The sequence below is a fragment of the Hypanus sabinus genome, chromosome 10 (genome assembly GCF_030144855.1).
Source record: "Hypanus sabinus isolate sHypSab1 chromosome 10, sHypSab1.hap1, whole genome shotgun sequence".
In the NCBI taxonomy this organism is placed as follows: domain Eukaryota; kingdom Metazoa; phylum Chordata; class Chondrichthyes; order Myliobatiformes; family Dasyatidae; genus Hypanus; species Hypanus sabinus.
The window spans coordinates 45,219,324-45,242,830 of NC_082715.1; the positions used below are offsets into that span (position 1 = coordinate 45,219,324).

General features: G+C 41.1%; 1 pseudogene; it reads left to right on the plus strand.

Moving 5' to 3' along the window:
• The first annotated feature begins 787 nt into the window (after positions 1-787).
• The window catches only part of LOC132400630 (b(0,+)-type amino acid transporter 1-like), a 29,447-nt pseudogene continuing 6,727 nt past the window's right edge, over positions 788-23,507 (plus strand).

The following is a 23,507-nucleotide window of genomic DNA, read 5'->3' on the forward strand; positions in this document are numbered from 1 at the left end:
CTCTCACAGCATCAGTGCCCTGGGTTTAATTCTGATCTTTAGTGCTGTCTGTGCGGAGTTTGCATTTTCTCCAGATTGCCAAGTGGTCTTCCTCCAGGAGCTCTAGTTTCCTCCCAAAGATATACTGCTTGTTAGGCTAATTGGATACAGTATTGTAAAGTATTCCTAGTCTTGATGAATGGTAAGAATCTCGAGGATTATTGACAGGCATGTATGAGAGAATAGCTTACACAGAAATCAGTGGAGAATTGGGATTCATGGACTGTAAAGCCTCAGAGGGCTGAAGAGCCTTCTTCTATGTCATAGCAAAATATACTGTAAGTGATGAGAACTGACCCAACAATGGACATAGATTTGACAGAATAGTTAGAAAGACCGACAGCAATGAGATTTTCAAAATCATTAGCATAGGAGGAAATAGTTGAAGTCAAATGGTATAGGTGCATTTGAAGAAATTCTAAGTAATTATTTGTGGGAGAAGGAAATAGATAGATAATGAATGGTGTTACCTAAAGAAATATAGATGGATGCTAACTGTTGACTTGCATTAATGAGCAGCATGATCTGTTATACATAATTTATACAATATGTAATCAATGTTTTTACACAACCAGATTTAGAACTGATATATAACCCACTGGTTAATGTTTACTAAGTCCATTATTGCCAAACAGACTTAGCACTAGAAAGCTACTAATAAAAATTACAGTATTTGAACCTTTGCTATTGCTGCAGTGAGATCGAGAGGAAAGGAAGAGGCATTGCTTTTCTTCACGCTGTTTCCAATATGGCAGCAAGTACGGGAAAACTGAATTTAAAACGGGACGTTGGACTAATTAGTTCTGTTTCTTTAATTGTTGGAACAATTATTGGCTCTGGCATCTTCATGTCCCCAGAATGGGTCCTACGATACATTGGGAGCCCTGGAGCCAGCCTTTTGATTTGGATGGCCTGTGGATGTCTGAACATGACAGCTGCTCTCTCGTACGTAGAATTAGGGACAGTGATAAAAGAATCTGGAGGTGAATACATATATGTCTCGAGAAACTTTGGGCCTGTCGCAGCATTTCTTTATTCTTGGACCTCTGTATTTGTAGCCATTCCTTCTTCTATTGCGGCAATGTCTTGAGCCTAGCACAGTACATTGCTGCACCATTTTATGGAGAATGTCCAGTGCCTCCTGCTGTAGTGAAATGTACAGCTGCAGCTAGCATTTTAAATATAGCTATCATTAACAGTCTTAATGTGAAGCTGGCAACCCGCATTCAAAACATCTTCACTTTTGCCAAAATACTGTCCCTACTTGTAATTGTAATAGGTGGAATGGTATTGATCATCAATGGACACACAGAGAGTTTTCAGAATGCTTTTCAAGGAACAAGAGGAATAGGCTCAGTTGGAATTGCTTTCCAACAAGGTCTGTGGTCCTATAGCGGATGGAATAATTTAAATTATTTGACTGAGGAAATTAAGCACCCTGAGGTAAGTACAAAGCAAATTATCTCAATCTATTACTAAGTACTTAAAAGTACTATTTTAACGCAATAACTAACAAGGTAAAGTTAGGAGCAACAGGTTGAGGTTGGCTGATTCATGTGAAGGAGCATGTCACTCGGTCTTGGGCGGTATATTGGTGTTTTTTTTCCTTGACTGTTTTTTACTGGGTTTCAATAGGCTGCTGGAAAGAAATTTCAGGTGACTCCTGTTAGCTGGGTGGAGACTGGGAGAAGCCTGCATGTGCAGGCCTGACAGTTAGTAGGCTAGCCTATCTTCTGAGATTGAGGCAGAGAAATCTAGAAATTGAAGGAAGAATATGTATTGGAAAAAAAGTATTGAAATTGTCAAGTTCTGTTTAAGTACCAATCCAGTTGCTACATCCCAACCATTTCCTGCATGTTTGTTTCCACCCCACCTGTTCTGCATTCAATAAATCATTCTCCACAACTTCCAACACCTTCAAAGGGATTCCACCATATTTCAATAGGTACACTTAATGCCGGAGAAATGTAGACAATATACATCCTGAAATTCTTTTTCTTCGCGAATATCCATGAAAACAGAGTGCCCCAAAAGAACCCCAAACCCCCAGCTCCCCCCACCCATTCATAAGTGTGCAGCAAAGCATCAATAAAGACACAGACTTGCAGTACGCCAAAGACTACTCATTCACCTGGTATTTGACATACCACAGGCTCTCTCTCTCTCCCTCAATAATAAGGGAAAAAGAGGTGTCCCTCTTTTTCCACCTCTTTCATCATTTCTCCTCTTCAACATTTTTCTGTGACCTACCAATTTGTGATTCCCTGGCCCACTCTTCCTTTTCTAACAGCAACCCATCTTGTTGTATTTTGCCTTTGAACTGCAGGTGCTGCAGCATTAGTCCTTTCATCTCTTCCCTTATCACTGTCTAGGGACCCAAGCAGTTTTTCTTGGTTAAACTGTAGTTCACTTATATTTCTTCCAATTTGGTGTATTGTTTTCAGGGATCACTATATGATTTCCTCTGCATTGGAGAATCCAAACACAGGTTTGGTGATCATGACAAAGTGCCAAAGGAACTCTGCAAGGAGACATCTGTGGAAGGAAATAAACAGTTGATGTTTTGGACTGAGACCTGAAGATGGGTGATTTTCTCCAGCATTTTGTGTGTGTTTCTCAAGATTTCCAGCATCTGCAGACTCTCTTGTGTCTTCCGGTGATCGCTTTGCAGAGCATGCGCATTCAATTTGCAAAGGGAAACTTGAAATTCCTGCAGTGTGTCTTTTTCATTTTGATCCAACTAACACTCTGAACCGTTAGTTGGTGGGCTCTTGCATTATTATAATGAGGTCCAAAACAAAATCAAAGAACAGCTAACACGAGGAAATCTGCAGATGCTGGAAATTCAAACAACAACACACACAAAATGCTGGTAGAACACAGCAGGCCATGCAGCATCTATAGGGAGAAGCGCTCTCGATGTTTCGGGCCAAAACCCTTCCTCTGGGATCCTCAGAAGGTCCAAATTGAGAAGCTCGAAAACAGACCCTGAAGCCAACTGGAGTCAGTTGGTGGCGGAGACACGTTCCAAGGAAGGATATATGGCTGTAATAGTGGGTCTGGGTCAAAATATGTTTGAAAAGTTGAAGGGCCGAAGGAATTACAGATGGGGAGCAGCGAGAGAGGGTTTCACTGAACTCCCGTCGAAGAGAAGATTTAAACTTCTTCAGTGTAGGCATCACTGGCGGAGGCTTCGCAGTGGTGAATTTAAAGAACAAACACGAGGAAATCTGCAGATGCTGGAAATTCAAACAACAACACACACAAAATGCTGGTAGAACACAGCAGGCCAGGCAGCATCTATAGGGAGAAGCTGCCTGGCCTGTTGTGTTCTACCAGCATTTTGTGTGTGTTGTTGTTCAAAGAACAGCTCCTCAGTTTCCATCTAGGCAGTACTGTGACAACTTGAGGTAACAACCATATAACCATGTAACAATTACAGCATGGAAACAGGCCATCTCGGCCCTTCTAGTCCGTGCCGAACGCTTACTTTCACCTAGTCCCACCAACCTGCACTCAGCCCATAACCCTCCATTCCTTTCCTGTCCATATACCGTTACGCCCGTGGCCCCCTCCTTTTTGAGAATCGCAGGATCGCTATTTATTCAAGTCAGGAGACCCAGGAAATGAGAGAAAGACATGCAGAATCCACAAAGAGTTTGGAATGTGTCCTGCCCTCCGAAAGGCCGAACCATTGATAACGGCTATTGTCTCTTGGAGACGGGATTGTGTATTGAATACTGTACGATGCATTGAAGCCCCCAGGCAATGAACCGGGGGGGTGGGGGGTTGGTGGAGGGATAGCATCATCCCAACCTGATTGACATCTGAGACCCTGTGAGTCAGGATAAAAGAGGGTCTGGGGAACAGCCCCTTCAGATGCACCAGAAGAAACGCTAGCGATCCCGTATTAGCAAAAGCTGGTGGGAAGGCCACATGCGTCCTTTTCCATTTGCCCCGGAATCGGTGGGCATTTACCACGGAAGAACGGTTTTTAGCTAACAACGGGGAAATCAACTCCCAATGACTCTCGAAGGATTGACATCATAAAAGGAATGGGCAAGTTTTAATCCATCTTTCTCTCCAACCAAAAAGCTGCAGCTTGAATGAACTAAAGTGACTTTTATATTTCCATTGGACAATACATTAACCCCTAGACAATGATAGAGCTATTCCTTATTGATTATTATTATACCCACGCTTTTAGATTTAGTATTGACGACGTATATTATTTGTATGTTTGCATTGATATTTTTGTGTATTTTTATCAATAAATACTGTTAAAAATAGTACCATCAGACTTCAACAGACCTCTCTATCTTTGCTGGTAAGTGACCCAGTTATGGGGTACGTAACAATTGGGGTTCTTGTCTCAGGATTTGACACCAAATTGGGAGGCCAGTGAATCGGGCTTTTAAGTCCAAACTTGGATCTGGTTACGCGGGTAGCCAGACGGGAAACCAGCAAAGATGGACGTGGGTGAATTTATAGAAAACCCGACTCTGGAGGCGCTAGAGGCGGCCACCAAATCAGACATGATAAATTTGGCGAAGGGGTTAAACCTTGCAGAGGTGGGGTTGTCAATGAAAAAGCGGGAGGTGCGAAGGGCAATAACTCAGTATTATATTGGGAAGAATGTGTTTTCGGCTGGGGTATTGGAAAATATCCCTGAAAAGGTACCAGCTAGTGGGACGGCTCAGTTAGAGTTGGAGAAATTAAAGTTGGAATATGCTATTAAGTTAAAGCAGCTGAGAAGGAGAATGAAAGAGCCGAGAGAGAGAGAGAGAAAAAAAAGAGAAAGAAAGGGCCGAGAGAGAAAGGGAGCATGCGCTCCAGCTAAAGGAGTTAGAGGTAAAAACGGGAGCAGGGAAGAGCTGAGAAACAAAGAGAGCACGAAATTCAGTTAAAACAACTGGAAGCAGCTGAAAAAGAGAAGGAAAGGGCCGAGAAGGAGAGGGAGGCAGAGAAACAGAGGAAACATGACTTGGAGATGGAGAAGTTAAGGCGAGAGCAATGAGTTCAGGGGTCAGACTGAGAGGAGCGGTTTAAAGTTAGTCGGGAGTTGAGGTTAGTACCTCCGTTCGAGGAGACGGATGTTGATAGTTATTTCTTGTTTTTTGAAAAGGTGGCAGTGAATCAGAAGTGGCCCAGAGATCAGTGGGTGGCGTGGTTACAAAGTGTGTTAAAAGGGAAGGCACAGCGGGCATATACGGCGTTGACCATGGAGGAGGAAGAAGAGGAGAGTTATGACAAAGTAAAGGCGGCCATTCTCCGGAGTTATGAGTTAGTACTTGAAGCGTATAGACAAAAGTTCAGAAATTTAAAGAAAGGGTGGAATCAGATGTATACCGAGTTTGCCTATGAGAAGGGTGTGCTCTTGGACCGTTGGTGCACAGTAGAGATAGTGGAAGAGGATTATTGGCGTCTCAGGGAGTTAATTCTGATTGAGGAATTTAAAGGTTGTGTTTCAGAGGATATCCGGATGTATTTGAATGAGAAGCCGAATAAGTCCATCTCAGAATTTGCTAGCTTCGCAGATGAATATGCCCTAACCCACAAGACAATGTTTTCCTCGAATAAAAGTTCCCAGAGAGACCATGGGAATGATTGAGAAAGCCCTCTGGCTGAGGCAGAGGTCCCGCCGGGAGCTAGTGGTAAGATTGAGGGGGAAAGGCAAGACGGCGAGAGATTTCCGGGCTTGACCTGTTTTAATTGTGGAAAGGGGGGACATATTGCATCTAGGTGCTTTGCTCCGAGGAAAGAGGCAGGAAAAGGGAAAGCAGCAGTCCCTATTGGATGTGCCGTGGTAATCAGTAAATCGTCAAGAGAGCCCCAGGTAGACAGAGTACAAGAAGGGTCTGAGACTTGTATGTCAAACGGAACTGTGTCTGTGAGGGAGGGAGACACCCCAGTTCCAGTACGGATCTGGAGAGACACGGGGGCTGAACTATCATTGATCTGCAGTACGGTACTAGATTTTGGTCGCATGTCGGGAATGGTAGCTGTGAAAGGAATAGGCAAAAAGACGGAAATGGTGCCCTTGCATAGGGTCATTATGAATTGTGAGCTAGTCTCTGGACCAGTTGAAATGGGGGTGCGATCAGAATTCCCGAGAACTGACGCGGATGTCCTTCTGGGTAATGATTTAGCCGGTGGTAAGGTTTGGGCAGCAATGACGCTGACAAAACAGCCTGTGAGTGTTGAGGCTCTGCCCCTAGATTCCCAGATCTATCCCGCATGCGCGGTCACTCGCAGCATGTCGAGAAAGGCATCTGAGACAGAGAGCAGTTTAAATCAGGCCAGTATCGATTTGGCTGAGACATTCTTACCGACCCTGTACCATGAGGGTTTAGAGAGTGGTAAAACGAAGAGTAGTAAAGTGAAAGAGAGTAAGGGAGAGGAAGTAGACCTGCCCTTAGCGAGAAGAAATGTTCTAGAGGCAGGAGATAAAGATGAGAAACAGATAGAGCTGTTAAAAGGTCCAGAGTTGGACATGGATGATCTGTCTGGTTTGGCAGAACTGTTTGAAGAAGTTGAAAATTCTAAAGGTGTTTCTGATAATGAAATGAGGGCAGTCCTAGATGAAAAGGGTGCCCTTACCTTGAAGAAGTCTGCTGGGTTGGCAGATGAGGTTGTTTCAGCCCGCGGGGTTGAGTTTACTCCGGAAGGGTATTGCCCAGAGGGTAGCTGGGAGAATCGGGAATTTAGAATTTGGACCGGGTACGGGTATTGAAAGCCTGGAAGAGGCAAATGTCCCATTTGAGTGTGTCCAAGATGTGGATGCACGTGGTACTGAACCTAGTAGTGGAGCTCAGAAAAAGTCTGAGGTATTTGATTCAGTTGAAAAGGAAGGCAGTCCTTGTGGGTCAGAGAGACTTGGTTCAGTGAAGAAAGGGTTAACCTTGGTAATAGTGGGAAGTGAGATTTCCCAGGTGTTTATGCTCGAAGGTGTGTTAAAAGTTAATGCGGAGATCAAAAGTGGGGAGATGAATATTATTTTTGAAGGAAAAGGGAAATATGTAGTTCCCAAATCGAATGAAGAAAATTTAAAGGCTGGATTAATATCAAAGGCAGCAACCGGGCTCCAGTTATTTCAATGGCGTGGTACCACAAAGCCTGCGGATCACTTACAGGTTGAGTTGGAAGATGACGGGGGCCCCCCATGCTATTGTTATTCCAGAGTGTGGTGTGAAAAGGCAGAATTTGAAATGCTGCTTGAACAAAGAGTTCGAACTGAAAACTGATAGCCTGAAGGGTCCTGAAGAGAAAACTAGCAACTTGCGTAAAATTGAAGAATTGGGTGGAAATTCAGAAGATGGTCTAAGTTTGGGACACAGTGTTGATAAAATAACCCCTATGGAAGAAGCGGGCGAAAGCCTATTTCGCCAAGGTACCCAAGCTCCCCATGTGGGAATTAACCGGAAAAGAGGCGAGGGTTAATGGGGACGGCATTTTTAAATAGCAAAAGCCAGTTTTACAGGATTTCGACAAAGCATGTGAATAATAAAGACAACCCCATGGAAGCCTGCCTGTTAAGTTTGAAAGCAACATAAAGATTAGTATTTGCATGAACTTTTGTAGTATACACGTAAGCTAAGATCACAACTCTTTAGTTTTTGTTTGCTGAAGGAAAGAAATAAAAATATGTGGTTATTAAATTTAAGTCTGATGCTACAAGACTTTAGTAAGGTACAAGATGTTAAGATATTAAAGGAAGTGACACTGTAATTGTTAACTGTTTAGATGCTGAATTGAATGTATACCTGTATCACTCTGTAGAAAAAAAACTTTGGTGTTGTGTTAGATTCTAAAATCCTGCAAGACTCTGTATTACTCCGTTTTTACTGATGGTAAAAACGCGTTGAAGAAAGGGGGTGTTACACCCGTGGACCCCTCCTTTTTGAGAATCGCAGGATCGCTATTGATTCGAGTCAAGAGACCCAGGAAATGAGAGAAAGACATGCAGAATCCACAAAGAGTTTGGAATGTGTCCTGGCCTCCGAAAGGCCGAACCATTGATAACGGCTATTGTCTCTTGGAGACGGGATTGTGTATTGAATACTGTACGATGCATCGAAGCCCCCAGGCAATGAACCGAGGGGGGGGGGGTTGATGGAGGGATTGCATCATCCCAACCTGATTGACATCTGAGACCCTGTGAGTCAGGATAAAAGAGGGTCTGGGGAACAGCCCCTTCAGACGCACCAGAAGAAACGCTAGCGATCCCGTATTAGCAAAAGCCGGTGGGAAGGCTACGTGCGTCCTTTTCCATTTGCCCCGGAATCGGTGGGCATTTACCACGGAAGAACAGTTTTTAGCTAACAACGGGGAAATCAACTCCCAATGACTTTCGAAGGATTGACATCATAAAAGGAATGGGCAAGTTTTAATCCGTCTTTCTCTCCAACCAAAAAGCTGCAGCTTGAATGAACTAAAGTGACATTTATATTTCTTTTGGACAATACATTAACCCCTAGACAACAATAGAGCTCTTCCTTATCGATTATTATTATACCCGCGCTTTTAGATTTAGTATTGACGACGTATATTATCTGTATGTTTGCATTGATATTTTTGTGTATTTTTATCAATAAATACTGTTAAAAGTAGTACCATCAGACTTCAACGGACCTCTCTATCTTTGCTGGTAAGTGACCCAGTTACGGGGTACGTAACAATACCTATCCAATTTTACTTTAAATGACAATATCGAACCTGTCTCTACCACTTCTACTGGAAGCTCAATTCTCTCTCTGCTTCAGTTGTTCATCTGTGATATTGGGATAACTAGTTTTGTTATTTATTCCCTTCTTTCTCTTTTTTTCTCTCTCTCGAAGTGGAATACATGATGAAATTGAACATCCAGGCATGTCTTCTTGCTTTGCACTTTGCAATACCTACATTCTTTTGTCCATGCACCCCCCTCTAACAACTAGCATTCACTCAATTGCTCAGATAACCTTGCTTACAAATTAGCAACATGATCATTCCAGTTTTTCTTATCAGAGACATGTTCAAAGTTCAAAATTCAAAGGTTATTATTATACATACACTTAGTAGCTATTTTATTAGGTAGACCTTTACACCTGCTCATTGATAAGACCTTAAGACCATAAGATACAGGAGCAGAATTTTGCCATTTTGGCCCATTGAGTCTGCTCCACCATTTCTTCATCGCTGGTCCAATTTTCCTCTCAGCTCAAATCTCCTGCCTTATCACCCATATCCCTTCATGCCCTGACCAATAAATAATTTATCAACCTCCGCCTGAAATATACATAAATGCCTCCACAGCTGCCTGTGGCAAATAATTCCACAGATTCACCACTCTCTGGCTAAAGAAGTTCCTCTTCTTCTCTGTTGTAGAAGGACTCTCCTCTATTCTGACGCTGTGTCCCCTGGTATTAGACTCTCCCACCATTGGAAACATTCTCTCCAAGTCCACTTTGTCACACCTTTTGACCATTTGATAGGTTTTAATGAGGACACCCCTCATTCTTCTGAATTCCAGTGAATACAGGCCCAGAATAATCAAATGTTCTTCATATGACAATCCATTCGATCTTGGAGTCATTTTCGTGAACCTGCTTTGAACCCTCTCTAGTTTCATCACATCCTTTTTAAGATAAGGGGCGAAGACCAGCTCAAAATACTCCAAATGAGGCCTCACAACAGCTGAATAATACCTCAACATTACATCCTTGCTTTTCTATTCTAGTCCTCTTGAAATGAATGTTAACATTGCATTGACCTTCCTCACCACAGACTCAACCTGCAAATTACCCTTTAGGGAATAATGCACAGGGACTCCCAAGTCCCTTTGCACCTCAGTTGTTGTATTTTTTCTCCATTTAGAAAATAGTCAACCCTTTTATTTCTTCTACAGAAGTGCATGATGGAATTGATGGCTTTGTTGCACTTCCCAACACTGTACTCCATCTGCCATTGTTTTGACCATTCTCCTAATCTGTCCTTTTGTAGCCTCCCTAAATCTTCAAAACTACCTGCCTCTCCACCTATCTTCATATCTTCTGCAAACGTTGCAACAAAGCCATCAATTCCATTATCCAAATCATTGATGTATAACGAAAAAGAAATGGTCCCAACACAGATCCCTGTGGAATGCCACTAGTCACGCACGACCAACCAGAAAAGGCTCCCTTTAATCCCACTCTTTGCCAATCAACACTGCTTTATCCATGCTAGAATCTTTCCTGTAATGCCATGATCTTGTAGCTTGCTAAGCAGCCTCATGTGTGGCACCTTGTCAAAGACCTTCTGAAAATCTAAGAGCAGAACACCAACTGATAGTCTTTCCTGCTTGTATTTCTTCAAATAATTCCAACAAATTTGTCAGGCAAGATTTTCCCTTTTGGAAATCATGCTGACTATGGACTATTTTATCATGCGTCTCCAAGTACCCTGAGACCTCATCCTTAATAACCAACTCCAGCATCTTCCCAACCACTGAGGTCAGACTAGCTGGCCTATAGTTTCCCTTCTTCAGCCTCTTTCCCCTCTTGAAGAATGAAGTGATGTTTGCAATTTTGCAGTTTTCTCAAACCGTTCCAGAATCTAGTGATTCTTGAAATATCATTACTAATGCCTCCAAATATATTCAGCCACCTCTTTCAGAACCCTGGGCTGTACAGACACCAGTTGACTTATCTACCTTCAGACCTTTCAATTTCCCAAGAACCTTCTCGCTGGTATTGGTAACTTCATTCTTGACACCTAGAACTTCCATCATACTGCTAGTGCCTTCCACAGTGAAGCCTGATGCAAAATACTTATAAACTACTTGTCCACCATTTCCTTGTCACCCATTACTACCTCTTCAGTATCATTTTCCAGTGGCCTGACATCCACCCTTGATTCTCTTTTACACTTTATATATCTTAAGAAACTCTCTTTAATATTATTGGCTAGCTTACTTTCATATTCCATCTTTACCTTCATAATGACTTTTTCAGTGGCCTTCTGTTGGTTTTTGAAAGCTTCCTAATCCTCTAACTATGCAATAATTTTGCTCTTATATGCTCTCTCGTAATGCCAATATCTAATCAGCCAATCATATGCCAGCAACACAATGCACAGAAGTATGAAGACATGGGCAAGAGGTTTAGTTGTTGTTCAGAACAATAACTAACTAATCCTCCAGAACCTAGAATGGTGGAAGATGGTCCAGTGTACATGGTTCACCGGTTGATGGATTCACATTCTGATGGACAGAATGTGCAGTGCCTGGTTGATTGGGAAGGATACAGCCTAGAGGAGAGATATTGGATCCATCACTCACAAAGGAAATCCATCCAGATTGTCCTGAGCTATTGGAAGCTGGCCGTAGATGGGGCTTTGTGTTTGGCCTGCACATGTAGGCTCCTCCTAGGAGTCACCTGCCACTCATTTCCATCTCATCGCCTGCAGCCTATTTAAACCCAACTATCATCAACAACTTTTGTTCATTCTCTCAATCAGTTACTCCTAGCCTTCAGTTACCTTGTTACTTGTAATTTTAGTATCTGTTCTCTCTGGTTTTGTGGTCCTTTGTGGCTTGTAATTTTGCAGTTGATAATTAAAGTTATCACTCACCAATAAATCATTTCCAGTGCTCTTCTTTTGGGTCAAGCCTCCTCTACATTTCCTGACATTCACATCCATTGCGAGCCTCCTGACTCCTTCAGCTATTTCAGCTGCTGTTTATGTTTTCAATAAGAACTCTATCCCATTCTTCCATTTACTATGTGATGCCATTGTACTTGCTCCACCAATGAGTCTTTCTAGATAAGAGCATTTAAAATGTCTTCCAACTTTAACAAAGCCCTTGTCTGCATTTCACCAAGCCAACAATTTCTGTGGGTCTGACTGCATTTAGTTAGCCACATTACACACATTTTTACTACTGGACTCTATCACAGGGAGGGGTGCTGAGGCAGAGAGAAGAAAAAAGGTTAAAGGGAGTGTACAAAGCTTCCTTGAAGAATTGCATCATCTCCACAACTTCATGATTGCCCCAAGTAGAGAAGTGGCTTTTGAGAACCTTGTGACATTCATCAAGAGAATACAACCTCATCAACCATCTGCCCACCCATCCCTTCAGCCACCACATGCACATGTTAAAGAGTCTCCTATTCTCACATTGTCTGTTTCAGAACCTATAAAATCAGTGGTGGAAGTAATTCATCCTTGATCCTGAGGGATAGCTTAAGACTCAAGACGAATCATTTTGCAACAGGCAATATGATCATTAGAATAGGCAACAGTTTAATTTATATGAACTTAAAAATCATAGTCATATGGTAATGAGGCGGTTTTCAATTGATTTGATAGCCTTTAGAACTCCATTCCTCCAGCACTGATTTTCCAGGGTTTGAAAACCATGACAACAAAAAGTAGTCAAGTTTGAACTGTGCTTCAATGTACTCTTTTAACCCGAAGATACACTTAGAAAATAATATCTTAACTTGCCACCATACCTCTTAAGCACTCTAATGCCTTTAATTTGTTAGGATGCTTGTCTGATATTCAGTGACAGATGAACAGAAACTTTCTCCAAATAAATATTAGAGGACAGAAGTCACAGACATTAGATCTCTCTATAAATATAATTTCCTATCAACTGATTCTTTTCCACAGTCTAACAACAGACTGAAACTTAAACCATAAAGTCCACAAACTTATCATCATATTTAACTGAAATATTTGGCTACATATTTCCATGACCAAGAATACATTTTAATATTTTCCAAACTGTGTCTTAGCTCATCTGTAATTAAGCCTTCATCTTTGCTTTTGTTGCATGGTCAGTTTCCCTCTTTCATTTTCATATTAATTTGTACTCGCCCTAAGATCTATTACCCATTTACTATATTGTACTAAATACATTTATACTATTTATGATATATGTATAGGATCTTACTCTAATGTGATGTAGTGCTGGAAAGAAATAATCAAGAGATAAGATGATGGATAAGAATGTGACAGAAAATGATGGGAGATATGGATCACTTTACTATGATTTATTTGCTTCTACTGGCACTGCTGGAAATCTCTCTCTGGTATGAAGACATGGGATGAGATTGGGGCAAGAGGGATGGGAAGAAACCAGGTTGTTTGGGATTCCTATAACAACTTTGCAACCTTCCCTGTTTCTCCCGGTTTAACAACTTCATATCTTCATATCATCTGCTCTCTGAAGGGAGCCACTGAAGAGAAGTTGAAAGGAGATTGTGCTGTGAACTGTGATAATTGCTGCAGAGAGTTTGAGAAGAACAGTGCAAGTAATGTGCCACAGTTACAGAGAAATTTATTTGTGGCTCTCTGCAGGGCTACCTTGGTGCATTACAATGAAACATAGTCAAGGACATTCAAAGGTACTGTATGTTGCTGCTGAAATGACCATTTATTTAAGAAGCAACAGGACTATACACAGAATTTAAAATATCACCTAACATAAAGAGCAAGATGGAAAGCTGAGTGTCCAAATGTATTGGGGTCAAGCGAGGAGAAGGTGATCTCATTGAAGGGAATAGCTCTGTAGGACTGATATGAATCTTAATGTGAACTATATGTGAATAATGTAAGTGAAAGATGAATCAGGACTGGGAGAAGTAGGTGTTGTTCTGCCTTTACTTTAAACTTCATAGATTTCCTTTCAGGATAGCACAATCAATTTACTGTCTTTCTATATACTTCTCTTCCAGCACCCCCCCCCCCCTCCACCCCGTTCCACAAGCCTAACCATGTCAATTGAGATCAAATAACTTTGACCAAAATGGATTCTCCTTTACTGATGCAGCCTAACTACTGACTGACTCCCTTTGCAACGTTGGGTATTGTGCTCTGACTTATCTGCATTATGTGACATTACATTTACCAGCAGGAATCATTCACTTGTCTTTGCCATTTCATTCTTGAAATTCATTTGTAAACTTGTCCAAACTAAATCAATATTGAGATTGCAGTGAATTCTTGTTTCAGGTCAACTTGCCCCAAGCTTTACTGATTTCCCTTCCACTGGTGACATTGCTTTATAGTCTGGTCAATGTGAGCTACCTCGCGGCCCTGAGATGATGTCATCTGGAGCTGTGGCTGCAACATGGGGGTAAGTGAAATGAGAGGGTTAAAAACAGATCTTATTACTTAGAATGGAGTTGTCTGCTTAAAATACTTATAATAAGCAAGCCTGTAATTAGGAAGGTAAATAAAACGAAGTCTTGATTTGTGAGGTCCATGAGGCCTCGAAGCCTGCAGATGTAAAATATTAAGTTATGTGACAACTTGCTTTTGGAGATGAGCAAAACTGTTTCAGTTGGCAAAGTCTTCACTGATAAGATTTTCAGAAACAAGCGGGACTTGTTCAATGGCAAATGTAAAATCCTCACTATGCATCTTTCATTAAGAAATAGTTTGTTTTAGAATTGTAACTGACTAGTATGTGTAGATTAGAAAAGAAACCCAGGCTTTCTTGATTACTAGGTGTGAGCAGACTGAAATTGTAATCGGTGCCAAGGACCCCTCAGAGCCTTAAGGCTGGTCGTCATAAATTGACATCCTCGATGAGCAGAAGGGTGTGAGACTTGCTACTGTATCAGTTATTCTGCACCGTTTTTTAGACCTACTGTTTTGTTACTCCTTTGCATCACATAGTAGAAGGGAGTAGGAATTAATTTTTATCAATTATTTTACACATTGTTTTAGATTTGTGTTTTGTATATTGTATATGTTTTTCTTATCGCTTATTGTACTCTAATAAAATACCCTGCAGCAGCCACGAAGTGTTCTTTCTCTCTCAGTGATCCGAATACTTGAAAGCTGCTTATCATTCCCTTACAGTAAGTTAAAAACGCACTTGCGATATTTGTCTTCGTTGCTGAGCCTTAAGATACAAACTAGAATTGTAGAAAATATTAGATAGTTAAAGTATTGCATACAGTTCTTTTTGTCACTCTATAGGAAGGATAGCAGCATTAAAGGTGCAGAGGAGATATTGTCAGGACTGCAAAATATAGTTTGAGAGACAATCTGTGGTTTTTTTCACTATTTTGAAACAAGGAGACTGGGGAGTACATATTTAAGAGCATAAAGTTATGAGAGATATAAACAAGATTGACTATACAAACTACTTCCCTTAGCAGAGTGATCAGTTATTGGGGGTGAAAGAGTTGTAGAAGGATTAGAAGTTGTGGTAATATAATTTCATTCAAGAACTGGTGAGTGCCATGAACTCAAAGTCTGCAAGAATAAAGTAGTTAGATTCCCTCACCACATTTAAAAGGTATCTAGATGAAAACTTGGAAGTTCAAGTGTAAGAATATGGACCAAGGACTTTGCAACTGGATTGCCTAAAGTATAGTTTTGTATTATTCATTTGTGTTTACTCCTCCCCTTGATTACCTTCCACCAAGTTCCAGAACTTTCTTTGGAGTTTCTGACATGTAACAACTATACATGTATCTGCTCTGGTGCAGAGCAGATAAAGTTGCCTACTACATTTATCAAGGTAAGACACAAGGCAAAGCTTTGTACTTGCCTTGGGTCTTTTCTCTTTCTTTTTTCACTTTCATCTTCAAGGTCATATTTCTTTCCTATATAAATGCTTGAATATCCAAGATCCTCAAGGAATGAGCAGACTGAAAGTTGTTTTTAAAGAGCAAACACGAGGAAGTTGTTTGATTTGTCTCTTGGAGCAGTTGTAAGTACACTGAGCAACAACATAAGGAAATGGAGAGTCAATATTTCAGGTTGAGACTCTTCATCAGACCATATGAATGTTCTCAGCCAGAAATCTCAATTGTCTATTTGCATCCACAGATGTTGCTTGACTTGCTGAGTTCTTCCTGGTTTTTTTTTGGTGCTTCAACTTCCAGCAACCTGCCTATATATTTGTACCTGAATTTCACTGATAATGGGGCCTATCAGGAGGATGCCTAATTTACTTAGTAAACATACAATTAAAAAATGGTGACAGAGTTGGGAATGGTAAGCTCACCACATCCATTTGATAATCATTAGTGTCACATTTTATTCTGAGTAAAGTTCAAAGTACATTTATTTTCAAAGCATGTATACTAAAAACATTACTAATTATGAGGTAAACTATCACAGTAAACAGTCAGCAAGCACAGGTGAAGCTGATTCGAAGGATGGGCTGTGTGGGTGCATTGCGAAGCCGAAGAGCAACATGCTCAAGATGAAGTTGGTATCGCCATCGCTGTTGGAGTGAACGATCTGGAGAGGAGTCAATGCGGAAGAATTTTGATGCCCGACCACCTGACCCAGATGCGAGTTTGGATTGCTCCAAAAGCGGAGCCGATTTGATGAGATCAAGAACGGCTTTGGGCTGGGCGGCCCAAGCATATCACTATGCCAGGGTCAGGGTCCTAGAGCAAGGCACTACCCGGTGTTTGGACAATTTAAACACCGGTCCAGATAGACTGGAAAGCCTGAGTGTCAGGACTGGAGGTGAGGATAGGGCTGGTTTTGCTCACTTTCCTGTGATGTTCATTCATTTCTCGCTGGTGAACTGCTCCAGCTGCTGTGTTACTGAGATCAAGGCTTGGGCCTACTCAAAGGTTCAGAGGTTCATTTATTATCAAAGTATACAACTCTGAAATTCTTCTTCTCCAGATAGCCATGAAACGAAGAAGGAAAAGAACGGCAGCACCATCGTCAACTCCCAAATCCTTCCTCCCGGCACAAAAAAAATGACAAAATGTAACAGGCATATTGACCCCCAAATCCCCCTCCCCCACACACAAAAAAATGAGAAAGATTGGGCAAAAAACACAATACCAAAAAACCATAAGACTGAAAAAAAAGCCCACTGTCCAAGTCCACATCCAAAACACAGAAACCTGGCAACATTCTTCCTCTCTGTAGCAGAGTGATCACACCAGCAATCAAAAGGCTGTCTCCCCTCTCCATTAGTAGCGTGATCTCACAAGCAATAAAAGGCAGGGAGCTGGCGTTTCAATCTCCTTCGTTGTTTTAATTGGTAGACAATGGAAGCTTTAATTGGCGAAAGGGAGTCAAACACCGGTTCGCAGCCTTCTCACCATGAGGTTCCCGCATGCTGCTTCTGCTTCCCGGAATCCCCACAGAGACTGCAGAGTGCTGAAGCTCCCAAACGATCTCCAAACTGCAAATCACAGGCTCCAACAGTTCCAGAATCACATTCAAGATGCAAAACCAATGTAAAAGACCTAAAAGGAGTGAATCACATGGTCTCGTGATCTATCCAGAAGATGTCAACTGAAGGAAAGTCGTACACAGGTGACCGGAAGGCAAATGAGACTGGCAAATTAGGCTTGGGCCTAATCCAGCTGCTCTGGGGAATGGAGCTAAGGACTCAATCTGGTTCAGACTGCTGTCCTGTGCTTCTATTGTTGGCATAATTGTGTTTCCCCCCCCCCCCTTCTCCTTTTCTGCACAGTTGTTTTGGTCTTTTTTTTCAATTGGGTCCTTCAGCTTTCTTGCTTTGTGGCTGCCTGTAAACAAAGCAAGTCTTTGATAATAAATTGTACTTTGAACTTTGAACAGTATACAAACTTAATATTCATCTTCTTGCAGGCAGCCTCAAAACAAAGAAATACTGTAGTACCCATTTAAAGAAAAAACCCTCACACCATCAAATGTACAAATAAAGAACAAATTACACAATCAGTTTAAAGTGAACAAATAACACACAAAACATTAAACATCAACCACAGAACCACCAAAGTTGAATCCACAGCCATGAGTAACCAAGGCAAGTGAAGCCGGTCCAGGAGCTGAAGGGCTTGCCATGGTCACACAGCTGTGTCGATGGATGCAAGCCACAACCGCAGATCCAGTTCCATGCTGAAGTGTCTTGATCAAATTGCGCAAGTAGTAAAGATCATTCAGTGCTGAGAACATTAAACATCAAATCACAGCCGAAAGTGAGTCCACAGCCACAAGCCACGAGCCATGAGCTGCTGAGGTAATTGAACCTTGCAGCATGGGACCCAAGACTCCTGCAGCCTCTGCTGGCAGCAGTGAGAGGGAGACTGGTCAAGCACATTAATATACGTGTAATAATTCATGTGAATAATGTTTTTCGCATTGCAATATTTTAAGAAGAATGCCCTAAGCACAAAATTAATGATTGATCAATATTTTTAAATGTTTTTCAATTTTAGAAACAAAGTCTTGGGCTGCTGGGCATGGATCATTCCACTGTCAGTCGTACTTTCCACATTTAGGTCTATAAACGGCAGCTTCTTCACTAGTGGTCGCATTTGCTACATAGCAGCCAGAGAAAGTTCATTGGTAAGGACTGAGAACTTCCATCGTGGATTTCAGAGCTGCTTCATTCCCACAACTTTAAATGGAGAAAAAATAGGCAAAATGCAATGTTGGTTGGAGAGGGCAGGGAGAACATCTTAAAGGATCTGAGGCGAAAGGCTCTGCCAGTCTGCTTCTCAATAGGGGAAAAGCTTGAAACTAATCACAAATCTCAGTGGAAATATGTGGAAAGATTCTTAAAAATTATTTAAGAATACACTCAAAAGAAAGGAACACTTTGAGTCTTAAAATGCTTTCCAGCTAATAACACGTTTGTAACATAGAAAGTGTAGGTTAATTTTACAGACAGGAACCCCCCCACACCCCAATTTAAGACTAAATTTTAATTCTTTATTCACTTGACAGAGAGAGAAACTTTGGACAGCATATTATTCCATTGAAAAATGCCATAATATAGTTTACATCTATCTGAGTGGACTGATGGCACTTCATTTTAGCATCTCATCTGTCAAAATTATGGAACAAGAAATGACTGTTGTTAGCAGCAAGGTTATTGCTTCCATAAACTTCCTTTTCATTCAGAAATAATATTTAAACCATTGATTGATTTCACAAAAAAATTTGTAATATTTCTCTGTCATACCTCAAAATGGATAAATGATGCAAAATACTTGATTCATCTATTATTATTCTCTTATGAGCCATGCAGGGAAGGGATGCTTGAAGCCCATGCATTGAGCTTATTTGGCCCCATCGTTAATGAAAATCAGATGTCTATTCCAATACACAATAAACATTTGGATTGTGGTAATAGATACTACCATTCAAAGTTTCAAATGAGATTAGTCATCCTTGTCCCTTGACACTTCCACAGACTCCAGTCCAAATGCATTTCTATACATGGGGTATCATTGCCCTACTGCTGTTTTCTGGGGTAAACTTGTGGTGGCATGAAGCAGGTAGCCAGTTTCTTCTCCTATATTGGGTATTCTGAATCAAGTTCAATTTCACTTTCTTAAAAAGTCAGCAATAACATATCATGTGGTACCTCTGTGCGCCCCAACAGATAGCTGAAATAAAAAACGGAATTGCTCAAATGATGAATAGTACCTGTGGAAAGAGGAACAAAGATTATATTTCATGCGGATGATTTTTCAGCAGCCTTGAGGAAAGTATTAAATCTGCTTTTTTTTTACGCTAATTGCAGCCTTTGGTTTAAAGATGACAATAAACAGCAGAATAGTCAGGATTCTGGCTTTCCTTCCAGAGTAGGGTTACTCCATAATCCCATGTTCATAGTTGGAAAAACTACTCATAAAGAGCGTAGATTGACGAATTTGTAGAGTACTGTAGTCCCAATCTCTCACCTATGCTTATCATGACCCAGTTCTCTGCTGTGAGCATGTAAACAGAATTATTCATGGCACCCCCAAGTCTGATTCACAGCCAGGTCAGTTGGAGGAACAACAATGTGACTCAGCATATTTGTAGCAGTGAGGACTCTTGCTTATTATGGAAACCTAGGCTCAAACACAGTGTGATCATTTCAGTAAAGCATAACTGAGTAAATGGCAGTAAGTGGGACTATACTCCAGTATTTTAAAAATTAAACTTTTATTGCTAATGTTTGTTAATTATTGACATTGAATTCAATGCTGAGATCAATGTAAAAGGTGACCAATATTCACATACATCTTTAACTCCAGTGGTCAAAGATCAATCTCTTCAACACTGTGTTTATCAGAGAAGAACAAAAACAAAGCTGATAACGATAAATTTCTGAATTGTCACAACAACGTGGAAATATGAACGTATTTCATATAAGATATGAATTTATAGATACAGTATGAAGCTCTTGTTTTGCATTGTGAAACTTGTAAGTTGTGCTTCTAAAATAGATGTATGGTGACTGCTTGATTTGTTTCCCTCAGCCAGATATTCTCTCCATGGCACATGTGAACTGGCTGACTCCTTTGCCTGCTCTTTCATTCATTGCAGTCATTGCTTTGATATTGCTAATCCCAGGGGATTTTGGGTCTATCGTCCAATATTTCAGGTTTGTTCAGAATGGATTTTTAAAGAAATATTTCTGCTAATAACAGTAAATTGCTATAATTTCCCAGGGATATTCTTGTTATCCACCAAAGCATTGACAGAACAACCAGAAACATGGGATACCTGGTGCAATATGGAGTAGAAACCTCCTTCCAGCATCTTCCCTATCAATTCCCCTGAGTATCTTACACTTCTAAAATTCGTCTTACTCTTTTAACTTCCTATCCAATACAGACCTATGCAGCACAATCGTTTCACCTAATGCAACCTTTCATTCCAAGATTCAATCGAGAAAACCTTCTCTGCATGAAGTTGAATGTAAAAATACCCTTACATAAATAAGGATTTTAAAAGTATTTGGAGTAATCTGTACAGTTGTAACGAAGTTTCCCTACTGCAAACAAGAGGTTAAAGGCCTGCATTCTTAATTACCTGCTGCACCTGTATGCTAACCCTCCATTCTTGCTTCATTTAAGCAATATTTTACATAAGATCATAAGATATAGGAAGAGAAGTAAGCCACTCAGCCCATCAGGTCTGCTCTGCCATCAATCATGGACTGACCCAATTCTTCCAGTCATCCCCACCTCCCTGCTTTCCCCCATACCCTTTGATGCCCTGGCTATCTATCTCTGCCTTAAGTACACCTTGGCCTCCACAGCCACATGTGGCAACAAATTTACCACCCTCTGACTGAAGCAATTTCTTTGCATCTCTGTTCTAAATGGATGTCCTCGTACCCTCTTGTCCCAGACTCCCTTACCATGGGAAATAACTTTGCCATCTCTAATCTGTTCAGGCCTTTTAATATTTGGAATGTTTCTATGAGATCCCCCTCATTCTCCTAAACTCCATGGAATACAGCCCAAGAACTGCCAAACAATCCTCATATGGTAACCCTTTCATTCCTAGAATCATTCTCGTGAAATTTCTCTGAAACCTCTCCAATATTAGTATATCCTTTCTAAAATAAGAAACACAAAACTGCACACAATACTCCAAGTGTGGTCTCATGAGTGCCTCATGGAGCCTCAACACCACATCCCTGAGAATTCTATACCTCTAGAAATGAATGCCAAATTGCATTCACCTTCTTCACTACTGACTCAACCTGGACGTTAACCTTTAAGCTATCCTGCACAAGAAATCCCAAGTCCCTTTGCATCTCTGCACTTTGAATTCTCTCCCCATCTAAATAATAGTCTGCCCGTTTATTTCTTCCACCAAGGTGCATGACCATACACTTTCCAACGTTGTATTTCATTTGCCACTTCTTTGCCCATTCCCCTAAACTATCTAAGTCTCTCTGCAAGCTCTCTGTTTCCTCAACACTACCCACATCTCCACCTATCTTTGTATCATCGGCAAATTTAGGGAGAAATCCATTAATCCCATAGTCCAAATCATTGACATACATCATAAAAAGCAGTGGTCCCAACACTGACCCCTGTGGAACTCCACTGGTAACTGGCAGCCAGCCAAAATAGGATCCCTTTATTCCCACTCTCTGTTTTCTGCTGATCAGCCAATGCTCCACCCAAGCTAGTAATTTCCATGTAATTCCATGGGCTTTTCTCTTGTTAAGCAGCCTCATGTGCAGCACCTTGTCAAAGGCCTTCTGAAAATCTGAATGTCTACTGCATCTCCTTTGTCTATCGCGTTTGTAATTTCCTCAAAAAATTGTAGTAGGTTTGTCAGGCAGGATTTTCCTTTCAGGAAACCATGCCGGCTTTCGCCTATCTTGTCATGTGCCCCCAGGTATTCTGTAATCTCATCCCTAACAATCGATTCCAACAATTTCCCCACCACTGATGTCAGGCTAATAGGTCTATATTTCCCTTTCTGCTGCCTCCCACCCTTCTTAAATAGCAGAGTAACATTTGCAATTTACCAATCATCCAGTACAATGCCAGAATTTATTGATTCTTGAAAGATCATTGTTGATGCCTCCACAATCTCTCCAGTTACTTCCTTCAGAACCCGAGGGTGCATTCCATCAGGTCCAGGAGATTTATCCACCCTCAGACCATTAAGCTTCCTGAGCACCTTCTCAGATGTAATTTTCACTGCACTTAATGTCCGGTATACTGCAGATGTCTTCCACTGATGCAAAATACTCTTTCAGTTCCTCTGCCATCTCCGTGTCTCTCATTATAATATCTCTAGTGTCAATTTCTATTGGTCTTATATCTACCCTTAACTCTCTTTTACCCTTTATATACTTAAAAAAGCTTTTAGTATCTTCTGTGATATTAGTTGCCAGCTAATATTGACTGGCATCTCATTAGAGCAAAGCATTCAGATGGGGTGGAATTTGTTAGGTGTGTTCGGGAAGGTGTCCTGATGCAATATATCCATTATTTTTGCTAGAGTGGACAATCTCACACTTCCTCCAAGTACACACCATCTGCCAAGATCTTACCCACAGACTTAACCTATTTACAACCCTTTTCAGACACTTCATGTTGTCCAGACTTCTAGCTTTGTATTATCAACAAATCTGGCATTAGTACTTGACATCTTCATCTACCATTAATGAAGATTATAAGTAGATTAGCCAGTCCATGCACTCCCCCCACTGTAGCGTTAACTTACGGGCTCCCACCAGCCCCTCTGCCACACCCATCCTCGCACTGATCCCTGTGGTAACCTAGGTTACAAATTGGTGACCTGAAAATAATCCACATACATAAACCATTTTCTGTTAGTTAGCAATTCCAGTTAATATATTATGCCACCTCTTGCATAATGCCATGAGGTCTTGTCCTTTTTATATGACAACTCACCACATGCCTTTTGTTATTCAAGTACACTTATACTTACTGGTTCCCCTTTATCTATCTGTTGCTTATAACCTCAGGAGCTGTAATACATTTGTCAAATGGATGTAGTCTCAGCTTAATCATATTCTGAATTTTTTTAAACATTCTATTACTATTTCCTTCATAATGGATTCCAGTATTTTTCCAATGGCAGCTGTTAGGATGCTGACTTATGATTTCTCTGTTCTCTCTTCCTCCTATTCTGAATCCAGGCTATTTTGGAAGATTGAAATCAATGCATTCACTTGTTATGTAGCCACTTCTTAGACGCTAGGATGCTGGTGAGAGACTTGACAGACTTGGGTGCATTCATTTCTATCACTC